The sequence below is a fragment of the Sander vitreus genome, unplaced genomic scaffold (genome assembly GCF_031162955.1).
Source record: "Sander vitreus isolate 19-12246 unplaced genomic scaffold, sanVit1 ctg637_0, whole genome shotgun sequence".
In the NCBI taxonomy this organism is placed as follows: Eukaryota; Metazoa; Chordata; class Actinopteri; order Perciformes; family Percidae; genus Sander; species Sander vitreus.
This window is the reverse complement of record NW_027595726.1, coordinates 2,068-15,594: the sequence shown is the minus strand read 5'-3', so window position 1 is coordinate 15,594 and position 13,527 is coordinate 2,068. Positions and strand designations below refer to the sequence as shown.

The 13,527-nt window shown below is 44.0% G+C and overlaps 1 long non-coding RNA gene across 1 annotated transcript; it reads right to left on the bottom strand.

The window, feature by feature from the left end:
* Positions 1 to 5,772: 5,772 nt before the first annotated feature.
* LOC144514642 (uncharacterized) lies at positions 5,773 to 6,781 on the bottom strand. The gene is made up of 2 exons (XR_013501496.1): positions 6,678 to 6,781; positions 5,773 to 6,625 (listed from the first exon to the last, which is right to left on the bottom strand). It is a non-coding gene; the product is annotated as an uncharacterized LOC144514642 (long non-coding RNA).
* Positions 6,782 to 13,527: the final 6,746 nt, after the last annotated feature.

Here is a 13,527-nt window from a genome sequence, read left to right as displayed (position 1 = left end):
GACACACACACACACACACACAGAGACACAGACGCACACACACACACAGACAGAGACACACACACACACACACACAGAGACACACTCACAAACAGAGACACACACACACACACACACACAGACAGAGACACACACACACACACACACAGACACAGACAGACACACACACACAGACAGACACACACACACACACAGACAGAGACACAGACGCACACAGACACACACACACAGACAGAGACAGAGACACACACACACACACACACAGAGACACAGACGACACACACACACACAGACAGAGACACACACACACACACACACACACACACACAGAGACACACTCACAAACAGAGACACACACAGACAGAGACACACACACACACACACACACACAGACAGAGACACACACACACACACAGAGACACACACACACACACAGACAGAGAGACACACACACACACACACACACACACACACACACACACACACACACAGACACACACACAGACACACACACACACAGAGACACACAGACAGAGACGCACACACACACACACACACAGACAGAGACACACACACACACAGACAGAGACACAGACACAGACAGACACACACACACACACACAGACAGAGACACAGACACACACAGACACACACACACACACACACACACACACACACACACACACACAGAGAGACAGTTAGGATAGCTGATTGGTCGGAGGATAGGACCTGAACACATCAGGTTACGTTACGTCATGTAAGCATGGACGCCTGGCCAATAGGAGTGTGTGAATGCTTCTGAAGGGGCGGGTCTTGGCGTTGCCATAGAAGGATTCGTGACCACGCCGCCCAGAACGCAGCGCAGACGGCGCCCGGTGGAGAATATGTACGGAGTTAGACTCTGAACCTGACGACAGCGTCTCAACTCCTGTAAATATGGTTTAGGGTTGTTAAAGATTAATAAAGATGATTTCATACATGGCTGGCTGTTTTTTTGTGTCTGTGTATGTGTGTGTCTCTCTGTGTGTGTGTCTCTGTGTGTGTCTCTCTGTCTGTGTGTGTGTGTGTCTGTGTCTCTCTGTGTGTGTGTGTCTGTGTGTGTGTGTGTGTGTCTCTGTCTGTGTGTGTCTCTGTATGTGTCTCTGTCTGTGTGTGTGTGTCTCTCTGTATGTGTGTGTCTGTGTGTGTGTGTGTGTGTGTGTCTCTCTGTCTGTGTGTGTGTGTCTCTGTCTGTGTGTGTGTGTGTCTGTGTGTGTGTGTGTGTGTGTGTGTGTCTCTCTGTCTGTGTGTGTGTGTCTGTGTCTCTGTCTGTGTGTGTGTGTGTGTGTGTCTGTGTCTCTGTGTGTGTGTCTGTGTGTGTGTCTCTGTGTGTGTGTCTCTGTGTGTGTGTCTTTCTGTCTGTGTGTCTGTGTCTCTGTGTGTGTGTGTCTGTCTCTCTGTGTGTCTGTGTCTCTGTGTGTGTGTGTCTCTCTGTCTGTGTGTGTGTGTGGTGTGTGTGTGTCTGTGTGTATGTCTCTGTCTGTCTGTCTGTGTGTGCTCTCTGTCTGTGTGTGTGTGTGTGCTCTCTGTCTGTGTGTGTGTGTGTGTGTCTGTGTCTCTCTGTCTGTGTGTGTCTGTGTCTCTGTCTGTGTGTGTGTGTGTCTCTGTCTGTGTCTCTCTGTCTGTGTGTGTGTGTCTGTGTGTGTCTCTCTGTCTGTGTGTGTCTCTGTGTCTCTGTGTGTGTCTGTGTGTGTCTCTCTGTCTGTGTGTGTGTGTGTCTGTGTCTCTCTGTCTGTGTGTGTGTGTGTCTGTCTGTGTGTGTGTGTGCTCTGTGTGTGTGTGTGTCTCTCTGTCTGTGTCTCTGTGTGTGTCTGTGTCTCTGTGTGTGTGTGTGTGTGTCTGTGTCTCTGTGTGTGTGTGTGTGTGTGTGTGTGTGTGTGTGTCTCTCTCTGTGTGTGTGTCTCTCTGTGTGTGTGTGTGTGTATCAGGGAACATTGAGTATCCCTCCCGTTCTCCTCAGGTCACATGGGACCCATTTTCATCAGAATTTGGGTTTCTTTAATAAAACCAACATGGATGCTTCCCTCTTCACACGTTAAATGATCAGTTCACTACTCTCACTGGATTGAGTCACTCTGGCATTCAGTAATGATGCTCATTAAAGCAGGGGGGGTTCAGGGCTATGGAGGGATTGCCAGCCTGTCTTATATGTGATATACCTGTATGGGACAACGACCTGTTAACATGTAACCCTTACCTTGACTGATGTGGGCTGGCTGTCAGCAGCAGTAGCATCCAGATTCCAGTGAGAGTGTAACGTAACGTAGAGCGTTAGCAGCGTTGCTAACTCTCAGCTAACGTTACAGTCAGATAGCACCCAACAGTCTATGGCTCCTCCCTCTCTCCTCCCTCTCCTCCCTCTTTCCTCCCTCACTCCCCCCTCATTATCTCTCTTCTCCCTCACTCCCCCCCTCTCTCCCTCTCCTTACTCTCTCCTCCCACTCCCTCTCTCCTCCCTCTCCTTCCTCTCTTCTCCCTTCCTCACTCTCTCCTCCCTCTCTCCTCCCCCACTCACTCCTCCCCTCTCTCCCCTCGCTCTCCTCCCACTCCTCCCTCTCTCCTCCCACTCCTCCCTTCTACTCCCTCACTCCTCCCCCTTTCCTCTCTCTCTCTCGCTCCTCCCTCTCTCCTCCCACTCGTCCCCTCTCTCCTCCCTTTCTCTCTCCCTCCCACTCCTCTCGCTCTCCTCCCACTCCTCCCTCTCTCCTCCCTCACTCCTCCCTCTCTCCTCCCTTCTACTCCCTCACTCCTCCCCCTTTCCTCTCTCTCTCTCGCTCCTCCCTCTCTCCTCCCACTCGTCCCTCTCTCCTCCCTTTCTCTCTCCTCCCACTCCTCTCTCTCTCCTCTCTCCTCCCCCTCCTCCCCCTTTCCTCTCTCTCTCTCTCGCTCCTCCTCTCTCCTCCCACTCGTCCCTCTCTCCTCCCTTTCTCTCTCCTCCCACTCCTCTCTCTCTCTCTCTCTCCTCCCTCCTCCCTCTTCCCTCCCCTCTCTCCTCCCTCACTCCTCCCCCTTTCCTCCCTCTCTCCCTCTTTCCTCCCTCTCCTCCCCCTTTCCTCCCTCCTCCCTTTCTCCTCCCTCTACTCCCTCACTCCTCCCCCTTTCCTCCCTCTCTCCTCTCTTTCCTCCCTCACTCCTCCCCCTTTCCTCCCTTTCTCTCCTCTCTCTCCTCCCTCACTCCTCCCCCTTTCCTCCCTCTCTCCTCTCTCTCCTCCCCTCTACTCCCTCACTCCTCCCCCTTTCCTCCCTTTCTCTCCTCCCTCTCTCCTCCCTCTCTCTCCTCCCTCACTCCTCACCCCTCCCTCACACATGCTCTGTCCATTAATATTAACAGTCAATGTTGTGTGTGGCCACGCCACACACACAGACCTGAACAGACACACACACACACACACACAGACAGAGACACAGACACACACAGACACACACACACACACACACACAGAGACACACACACACACACACACACACACACAGAGAGACAGTTAGGATAGCTGATTGGTCGGAGGATAGGACCTGAACACATCAGGTTACGTTACGTCATGTAAGCATGGACGCCTGGCCAATAGGAGTGTGTGAATGCTTCTGAAGGGGCGGGTCTTGGCGTTGCCATAGAAGGATTCGTGACCACGCCGCCCAGAACGCAGCGCAGACGGCGCCCGGTGGAGAATATGTACGGAGTTAGACTCTGAACCTGACGACAGCGTCTCAACTCCTGTAAATATGGTTTAGGGTTGTTAAAGATTAATAAAGATGATTTCATACATGGCTGGCTGTTTTTTTTTTGTGTGTGTGTGTCTCTGTGTGTGTATGTCTGTGTGTGTGTGTGTGTATGTGTGTGTGTGTCTGTCTGTGTGTGTGTGTGTGTGTGTGTCTCTCTCTGTGTGTGTGTGGTGTGTGTGTGTCTGTCTGTGTGTGTGTGTGTGTGTGTCTCTCTGTCTGTGTGTGTGTGTCTCTGTGTGTGTGTGTCTCTCTGTGTGTGTGTGTCTCTCTGTCTGTGTGTGTGTGTCTCTCTGTGTTTGTGTCTGTGTGTGTGTGTGTGTCTGTCTGTGTGTGTGTGTGTGTCTCTCTGTGTGTGTGTGTGTGTGTGTGTGTGTGTGTGTCTCTGTGTGTCTGTGTCTCTCTGTCTGTGTGTCTGTGTGTGTCTGTCTCTGTGTGTGTCTGTGTGTGTCTGTGTCTCTCTGTGTGTGTCTGTGTCTCTCTGTGTGTGTGTGTGTGTCTCTCTGTATGTGTGTGTCTGTGTGTGTCTCTCTGTGTGTGTGTGTGTGTGTCTGTCTCTGTGTGTGTGTGTGTGTGTGTGTGTGTGTGTATCAGGGAACATTGAGTATCCCTCCCGTTCTCCTCAGGTCACATGGGACCCATTTTCATCAGAATTTGGGTTTCTTTAATAAAACCAACATGGATGCTTCCCTCTTCACACGTTAAATGATCAGTTCACTACTCTCACTGGATTGAGTCACTCTGGCATTCAGTAATGATGCTCATTAAAGCAGGGGGGGTTCAGGGCTATGGAGGGATTGCCAGCCTGTCTTATATGTGATATACCTGTATGGGACAACGACCTGTTAACATGTAACCCTTACCTTGACTGATGTGGGCTGGCTGTCAGCAGCAGTAGCATCCAGATTCCAGTGAGAGTGTAACGTAACGTAGAGCGTTAGCAGCGTTGCTAACTCTCAGCTAACGTTACAGTCAGATAGCACCCAACAGTCTATGGCTCCTCCCTCTCTCCTCCCTCTCCTCCCTCTTTCCTCCCTCACTCCCCCTCATTATCTCTCTTCTCCCTCACTCCCCCCCTCTCTCCCTCTCCTTACTCTCTCCTCCCACTCCCCTCCCTCCCTCTCTCCTCCCTCTCCTTCCTCTCTCTCTCCCTTCCTCACTCTCTCCTCCCTCTCTCCTCCCCCCACTCACTCTCTCCCCCTCCTCCCTCCTCTCTCCTCCCTCTCCTTCCTCTCTTCTCCCTTCCTCCCTCTCTCCTCCCCCACTCACTCTCTCCCCCCTCACTCCTCCCTCTCTCCTCTCGCTCTCCTCCCACTCCTCCCTCTCTCCTCCCTCACTCCTCCCCTTTTCCTCTCTCTCTCTCGCTCCTCCCTCTCTCCTCCCACTCGTCCCTCTCTCCTCCCTTTCTCTCTCCTCCCACTCCTCTCACTCTCCTCCCACTCCTCCCTCTACTCCCTCACTCCTCCCCCTTTCCTCCCTCTCTCTTTCGCTCCTCCTCTCTCCTCCCACTCGTCCCTCTCTCCTCCCTTTCTCTCTCCCTCCTCTCTCTCTCCTCCCACTCCTCCCTCTTTCCTCCCTCTTTCCTCCCTCTCTCCTCCCTCCCTCCTCCCCTCTCCTCCCTCTCTCCCTCTTTCCTCCCTCTCTCTTTCCTCCCTCTCTCCTCCTCTCTCCTCCCTCACTCCTCCCCTCTTTCCTCCCTCTCTCCTCTCTCTCCTCCCTCACTCCTCCCCCTCTCCTCCCTCTCTCCTCTCTCTCCTCCCTCTACTTCCTCACTCCTCCCCCTTTCCTCCCTCTCCTCCCCCTTTCCTCCCTCTCCTCCCTCTCTCCTCCCTCTACTTCCTCACTCCTCCCCCTTTCCTCCCTCTCTCCTCCCTCTCCTTCCTCACTCCTCCCCCTTTCCTCCCTCTTTCTCCTCCCTCTATCTCCTCCCTCACTCCTCCCCCTTTCCTCCCTCTCTCTCCTCCCTCACTCCTCACCCCTCCCTCACACATGCTCTGTCCATTAATATTAACAGTCAATGTTTTGATCATTTATTTTTTACAGATGTTCTACATTTTGGCGTTTTGTAGCTCTAGAAAAACTGACTTTTATTAATAAATGTTTGTAAAAATAAAAAAAAGAAGTCACAATACAAGCAGAGATGTGTGCAGAGCTGCAGGTTCCTAAATATTACAACATACATTTATAGAGTTTAAAAGAAATAAAATAAAATGTTTCTAACCCAACAACACAGGAGTCTCCTGGATACTCTAACGAGAAATATTAGGCCACACGTTGGCTGCGTGGCGTTTCTGTTCTGATTTATATCCCATAAACATATTCTGATCTGATTACAGCAAAGACAACGTCAGCAGGATGCTCCAGAATATTTCCTTCTGGATTGTTATTAATTATTATCATTTTAAATGACATTTATATCTGCATTCATGTCAAAAAACAGAGACTTTCAAACATCAACATGTCATTTATTAAATGTATTTGTGTCTAAATGACATTTAAACATATTTTCGTATTCTATGTTGTCTGGAAACGCTTCAAACGCGCTGGCGTGTGGCGTGAAAAATAGGCGTCGTTTCTATTTCTAGCATGCACACGTTTCCTGAGACGTGCGTGTCACGCAGGCAGTGTGCATGCTCTAACCTGTTACCATGGGAGCCCAAATAAAAACGGACACGCCACGCAGAGACACGCTCACGCCACGCAGCCGACACGCTCACGCCACGCAGCTGACACGCTCACGCCAGGCTCACGCCACGCAGCCGACACGCTCACGCCAGGCAGCCGACACGCTCACGCCACGCAGCCGCCACGCTCACGCCAGGCAGCTCACGCCACGCAGCCGACACGCTCATGTTACGCAGCCGACACGCTTCACGCCACGCTAGCGCAGCCAACACGCTCACGCCACGCAGCCAACACGCTTCACGCCACGCAACGCAGCCAACACGCTCACGCCACGCAGCCAACACGCTCACGCCACGCAGCCGACACGCTCACGCCACGCAGCTGACACGCTCACGCCCGTCAGCCGACACACTCACGCAGCCGTCACGCTCACGCCAGGCAGCCGACACACTCACGCCGTCACGCTCACGCCAGGCAGCCGACACGCTCACGCCAGGCAGCCGACACGCTCACGCAGCTGACACGCTCACGCCACGCAGCTGACACGCTCACCCCACACAGCTGACACGCTCACGCAGCTGACACGCTCACGCCACGCAGCTGACACGCTCACGCCACGCAGCTGACACGCCCACGCCACGCAGCTGACACGCTCACGCCACGCAGCTGACACGCTCACACAGCTGACACGCTCACGCCACCCAGCTGACACGCTCACGCCACGCAGCTGACACGCTCACGCCACGCAGCTGACACGCTCACGCAGCTGACACGCTCACGCAGCTGACACGCTCACGCCACGCAGCTGACACGCTCACGCAGCTGACACGCTCACGCCACGCAGCCGTCACGCTCACGCCACGCAGCCGACACGCTCACGCCACGCAACGCAGCCGACACGCTCACGCAACGCAGCCGACACGCTCACGCCACGCAGCTGACACGCTCACGCAGCTGACACGCCACGCCACGCAGCTGACACGCTCACGCAGCTGACACGCTCACGCAGCTGACACGCTCACGCAGCTGACACGCTCACGCCACGCAGCTGACACGCTCACGCAGCTGACACGCTCACGCCACGCAGCCGCCACGCTCACGCCAGGCAGCTCACGCCACGCAGCCGACACGACCACGCCACGCAACGCAGCCGCCACGCTCACGCCACGCAGCCGACACGCTCACGCCCGTCAGCCGACACGCTCACGCAGCCGATGTGCAGGAGGCCTCACTCTGTTCAAATACAATCAGACCCAGAAATCAAAGGTACATTTTTAGCTTCGGCTGAAGAATGTGAAGCTCTGTGATTGGAGGTTTCTTGCAGAAATGCATCTTGGGAGTCGTAGTGGAGAGCTGTGAATGTCCAGAGGGTCTCTTTTTGATGTCTTCTCACACAGCTGTTCATCTTTTGTACTGAGGAGAGTTTTGTGTCTCTGCAGGAAGTCGAGCCGTTCAGCAGTTCAAACTTATAACAGAAATGTTTTATCACTAAACCAAAACCGGTTGCAGCCCACAAACTAGTTCCTACGTGGAGATGAGATGTTACTAAATATGTACAGCCACTAACTGCAGCTGTAACTGTAACTGCTGTACTGAAATGTGTCCAGTATTGAGCGAGAGCGCTGTAACCAGGCAGCCATGAACCAAGCTGTAATGTTACCCTACAGGACTAATGTTCAGCAGCAGTTAGCGTCACTAAAAGTTCTGTTGTTGCTGCTGACAGACTCAGATTATTATTCTAAGAGTCTGACAACATTATGAAAGGATCCCTACAGAGATAGACCTTTTAAAAACTGCTTTTAGACCTTTCTGTTTCACCAGAAAAAAGCTCTGAGGTCGCTTTCGCTAAACCCACCAGACTCCATGTAAATAATCAGCACTTTTAGTGTGTATAGAGCCAGCATATCTCCACCAGACTCCATGTAAATAATCAGGACTTTTAGCGTGTATAGAGCCAGCATATCTCCACCAGACTCCATGTAAATAATCAGGACTTTTAGCGTGTATAGAGCCAGCATATTTCCACCAGACTCCATGTAAATAATCAGGACTTTTAGCGTGTATAGAGCCAGCATATCTCCACCAGACTCCATGTAAATAATCAGGACTTTTAGCGTGTATAGAGCCAGCATATCTCCACCAGACTCCATGTAAATAATCAGGACTTTTAGCGTGTATAGAGCCAGCATATCTCCACCAGACTCCATGTAAATAATCAGGACTTTTAGCGTGTATAGAGCCAGCATATCTCCACCAGACTCCATGTAAATAATCAGGACTTTTAGCGTGTATAGAGCCAGCATATCTCCACATGTAAATGGGTGAATTAAGGGTTTATTTCAACCAAACCAGAGTGGTGATTGTTGGAACAGTGGAAAGATGAACCAAGACGGCTTTTGATAGTTTTATTTAGTTTCTGTCCACTTTGAATGAAGTGTGTTTTACGATGCTAAAAGTAGTGATTATTTACATGGAGTCTGGTGTGAACACAGAATGAGCAAAAACAGTTCAGGAACCAGCAGCTTCTCCCAACTCTGACTACTGACACACACACACACACACACACACACACACACACACACACACACACACACACACACACACACACACCCCTTCACATTAATAATCTGTTATGTTACAGCATGTCGCCTTCCCTCCCGGCCTCTACGTGACCATCCTCAGAGGTCAAAGGTCAGCCTACAGTGTCTGTTGACTATTGTGACTTCTCTATGGTAACCAGGTCACGGCGGGGTCAGAGTTCAGCTGCTCCTCGTCCTGAGAGCCGACTCACCGTCGCCCCCCTGAGGGGAAGTCTATGTAAGTGCAAGTTTCAGTTCCTTTTCTCCCTGATTGGCTTTCAGTGTCAGGTTCCTGTCCTCTGATTGGCTAGCCAGCAGGGCACCTCTCCACACCTGGAGAGAAAAGACAAGAATCAGCATGTTTAGGACCAGCTTTGATTTATTTTGAGAACCTGAGGCTACATTTATCACGCTACGTGAGTTTTGAGCCGAAAGCCATCTCCATGCACACATGTGTTTTGACCTCCAGTAGAAGAACCAATCCCTGCACTCCCCGCCACATACAGGAAGTTAACGGTGCGTGTACCTTTCTCTGAGCGTCGGCTGGCTGCTCAGGAAGCTCAGCTGTTGCTCCAGACGACAAACTCTGAACGCCAGATAGCACGACGACAGGACCAGCAGGAAGACACTGAGAGACACAGTTAATCACACATCACATCAATGAACATGCTCCGTAGTAGTTACAATTACTTTTAATGTGACTTTTTAGACATACTATACTATGACTTTTTATGACTTTTTAGACATACTATACTATGACTTTTTATGACTTTTTAGACATACTATACTATGACTTTTTATGACTTTTTATGACTTTTTTGACATACTATACTATGACTTTTTATGACTTTTTATGACTTTTTTTGGCTTTTTAGACATACTATACTATGACTTTTTATGGCTTTTTAGACAACTATACTATTACTTTTTACTTTTTGACATACTATACTATGACTATTTATGACTTTTTATAACTTTTTATGACTTTTTAGACATACTATACTATGACTTTTTCTGACTTTTTATGACTTTTTAGACATACTATACTATGACTTTTTAGACATACTATACTATGACTTTTTATGACTTTTTAGACATACTATACTATGACTTTTTATGACTTTTTAGACATACTATACTATGACTTTTTATGACTTTTTGGACATACTATACTATGACTTTTTAGACAACTATACTATGACTTTTTATGACTTTTTAGACATACTATACTATGACTTTTTATGACTTTTTGGACATACTATACTATGACTTTTTATGACTTTTTAGACAACTATACTATGACTTTTTATGACTTTTTATGACTTTTTAGACATACTATACTATGACTTTTTATGGCTTTTTATGACATACTATACTATGACTTTTTATGACTTTTTAGACATACTATACTATGACTTTTTATGCCTTTTCAGACATACTATACTATGACTTTTTATGACTTTTTAGACATACTATACTATGACTTTTTAAATGTCTAAAAAGTCATAAAAAGTCATAGTATAGTATGTCGAAAACGTCATAAAAAGTCATAGTATAGTATGTCTAAAAGTCATAAAAAATAAAAAGTCATAGTCATAGTATAGTATGTCTAAAAAAGTCATAGTATAGTATGTCTGAAAAAGTCATAAAAAGTCATAATATATTGTATGTCCATAAAAGTCATAAAAAGTCATAGTATAGTATGTCAAAGTCATAGGTCATACATAGTATATTAAAAAGTCATAGTCATAGTAATATGTCCAAGAGTCATAAAAAAGTCATATTATAGTATGTCTAAAAAAGTCATAAAAAGTCATAGTATAGATGTCCAAAAAGTCATAAAAGTCATGTATAGTAGTGTCCAAAAAAAGTCATAAAAAGTCATAGTATAGTATGTCTAAAAAGTCATAAAAAGTCATAGTATAGTATGTCTAAAAAGTCATAAAAAGTCATAGTATAGTATGTCTAAAACGTCATAATATAGTATGTCTAAAAAGTCATAAAAAGTCAGAAAAAGTCATAGTATAGTATGTCTAAAAAGTCATAAAAAGTCATAGTATAGTATGTCTAAAAAGTCATAAAAAGTCATAAAAAGTCATAGTATAGTATGTCTAAAAAGTCATAAAAAGTCATGAAAAATCATAGTATAGTATGTCAAAAAAGTCTTAAAAACTCATAGTATAGTATGTCTAAAAAGTCATAAAAAGTCATAGTATGGTATGTCCAAAAAGTCATAAAAAGTCATAGTATAGTATGTCTAAAAAGCCATAAAAAGTCATAGTATAGTATGTCGAAAAAGTTATAGTATAGTATGTCTAGAAAGTCATAAAAAGTCATAAAAAGTCATGAAAAGTCATAAAAAGTCATAGTATAGTATGTCAAAAAAGTTATAAAAAGTCATAAAAAGTCATAGTATAGTATGTCTAAAAAGTCATAAAAAGTCATAGTATAGTATGTCTAAAAAGTCATAAAAAGTCATAGTATAGTATGTCTAAAAAGTCATAAAAAGTCATAGTATAGTATGTATAGAAAGTCATAAAAAGTCATGAAAAAGTCATAAAAGTCATAACATAGTATGTCCAAAAAAGTCATAAAAAAGTCATAGTATAGTATGTCTAAAAAAGTCATAAAAAGTCATAGTATAGTATGTCTAAAAAAGTCATAAAAAAGTCATAGTATAGTATGTCTAAAAAAAGTCATAAAAAGTCATAGTATAGTATGTCGAAAAAGTCATGAAAAGTCATAAAAAGTCATAGTATAGTATGTCTAAAAAGTCATAAAAAGTCATAGTATAGTATGTCTAAAAAAAGTCATAAAAAGTCATAGTATAGTATGTCCAAAAAGTCATAAAAAGTCATAGTATAGTATGTCTAAAAAAGTCATAAAAAGTCATAGTATAGTATGTCTAAAAAAGTCATAGTATAGTATGTCTAAAAAAGTCATGAAAAAGTTATAAAAAGTCATAGTATAGTATGTCTAAAAAGTCATAAAAAGTCCTAGTATAGTATGTCAAAAGTCATGAAAAGTCATAAAAAGTCATAGTATAGTATGTCTAAAAAGTTATAAAAAGTCATAGTATAGTATGTCTAAAAAGTCAAGTCAAAAAAAGTCATAGTATAGTATGTCTAAAAAAGTCATAAAAAAGTCATAGTATAGTATGTCTAAAAAAAGTCATAAAAAGTCATAGTATAGTATGTCTAAAAAGTCATAAAAAGTCATAGTATAGTATGTCTAAAAAGTCATAAAAAGTCATAGTATAGTATGTCTAAAAAGTCATAAAAAGTCATAAAATAGTCATAGTATAGTATGTCTAAAAAGTCATAAAAAGTCATAAAAAGTCATAGTATAGTATGTCTAAAAAGTCATAAAAAGTCATAGTATAGTATGTCTAAAAAGCCATAAAAAGTCATAGTATAGTATGTCTAAAAAGCCATAAAAAGTCATAGTATAGTATGTCTAAAAAAGTCATAAAAAAGTCATAGTATAGTATGTCTAAAAAGCCATAAAAAGTCATAGTATAGTATGTCCAAAAAGTCATAGTATAGTATGTCTAGAAAGTCATAAAAGTCATGAAAAGTCATAAAAAGTCATAGTATAGTATGTCTAAAAAGTCATAAAAAGTCATAGTATAGTATTTCTAAAAAGTCATAAAAAGTCATAGTATAGTATGTCTAAAAAGTCATAAAAAGTCATAGTATAGTATGTCTAAAAAGCCATAAAAAGTCATAGTATAGTATGTCGAAAAAGTCATAGTATAGTATGTCTAAAAAGCCATAAAAAGTCATAGTATAGTATGTCTAAAAAGTCATAAAAAGTCATAGTCGAAAATAGTCATAGTATAGTATGTCTAAAAATTCATAAAAAGTCATAGTATAGTATGTCTAAAAAGTCATAAAAAGTCATAGTATAGTATGTCGAAAATGTCATAAAAAGTCATAGTATAGTATGTCAAAAAAGTCATAAAAAGTCATAAAAACTCATAAAAAGTCATAGTATAGTATGTCTAAAAAGTTATATAAAGTCATAGTATAGTATGTCCAAAAAGTCATAAAAAGTCATAGTATAGCATGTCTAGAAAGTCATAAAAAGTCATGAAAAGTCATAAAAAGTCATAAAAAGTCATAAAAAGTCATAAAAAGTCATAGTATAGTATGTCTAAAAAGTCATAAAAAGTCATAGTATAGTATGTCTAAAAAGTCATAAAAAGTCATAGTATAGTATGTCTAAAAAGTCATAAAAAGTCATAAAAAAGTCAGAAAAAGTCATAGTATAGTATGTCTAAAAAGTCATAAAAAGTTATAGTATAGTTGTCAAAAAAGTCATAGTATAGTATGTCTAAAAAGTCATAAAAAGTCATAGTATAGTTGTCTAAAAAGCCATAAAAAGTCATAGTATAGTATGTCTAAAAAGTCATAAAAAGTAATAGTATAGTATGTCAAAAAAGTCATAAAAAGTCATAAAAAGTCATAGTATAGTATGTCTAAAAAGTCATAAAAAGTCATAGTATAGTATGTCTAAAAGTCATAAAAAGTCATAAAAAGTCATAGTATAGTATGTCTAAAAAGCC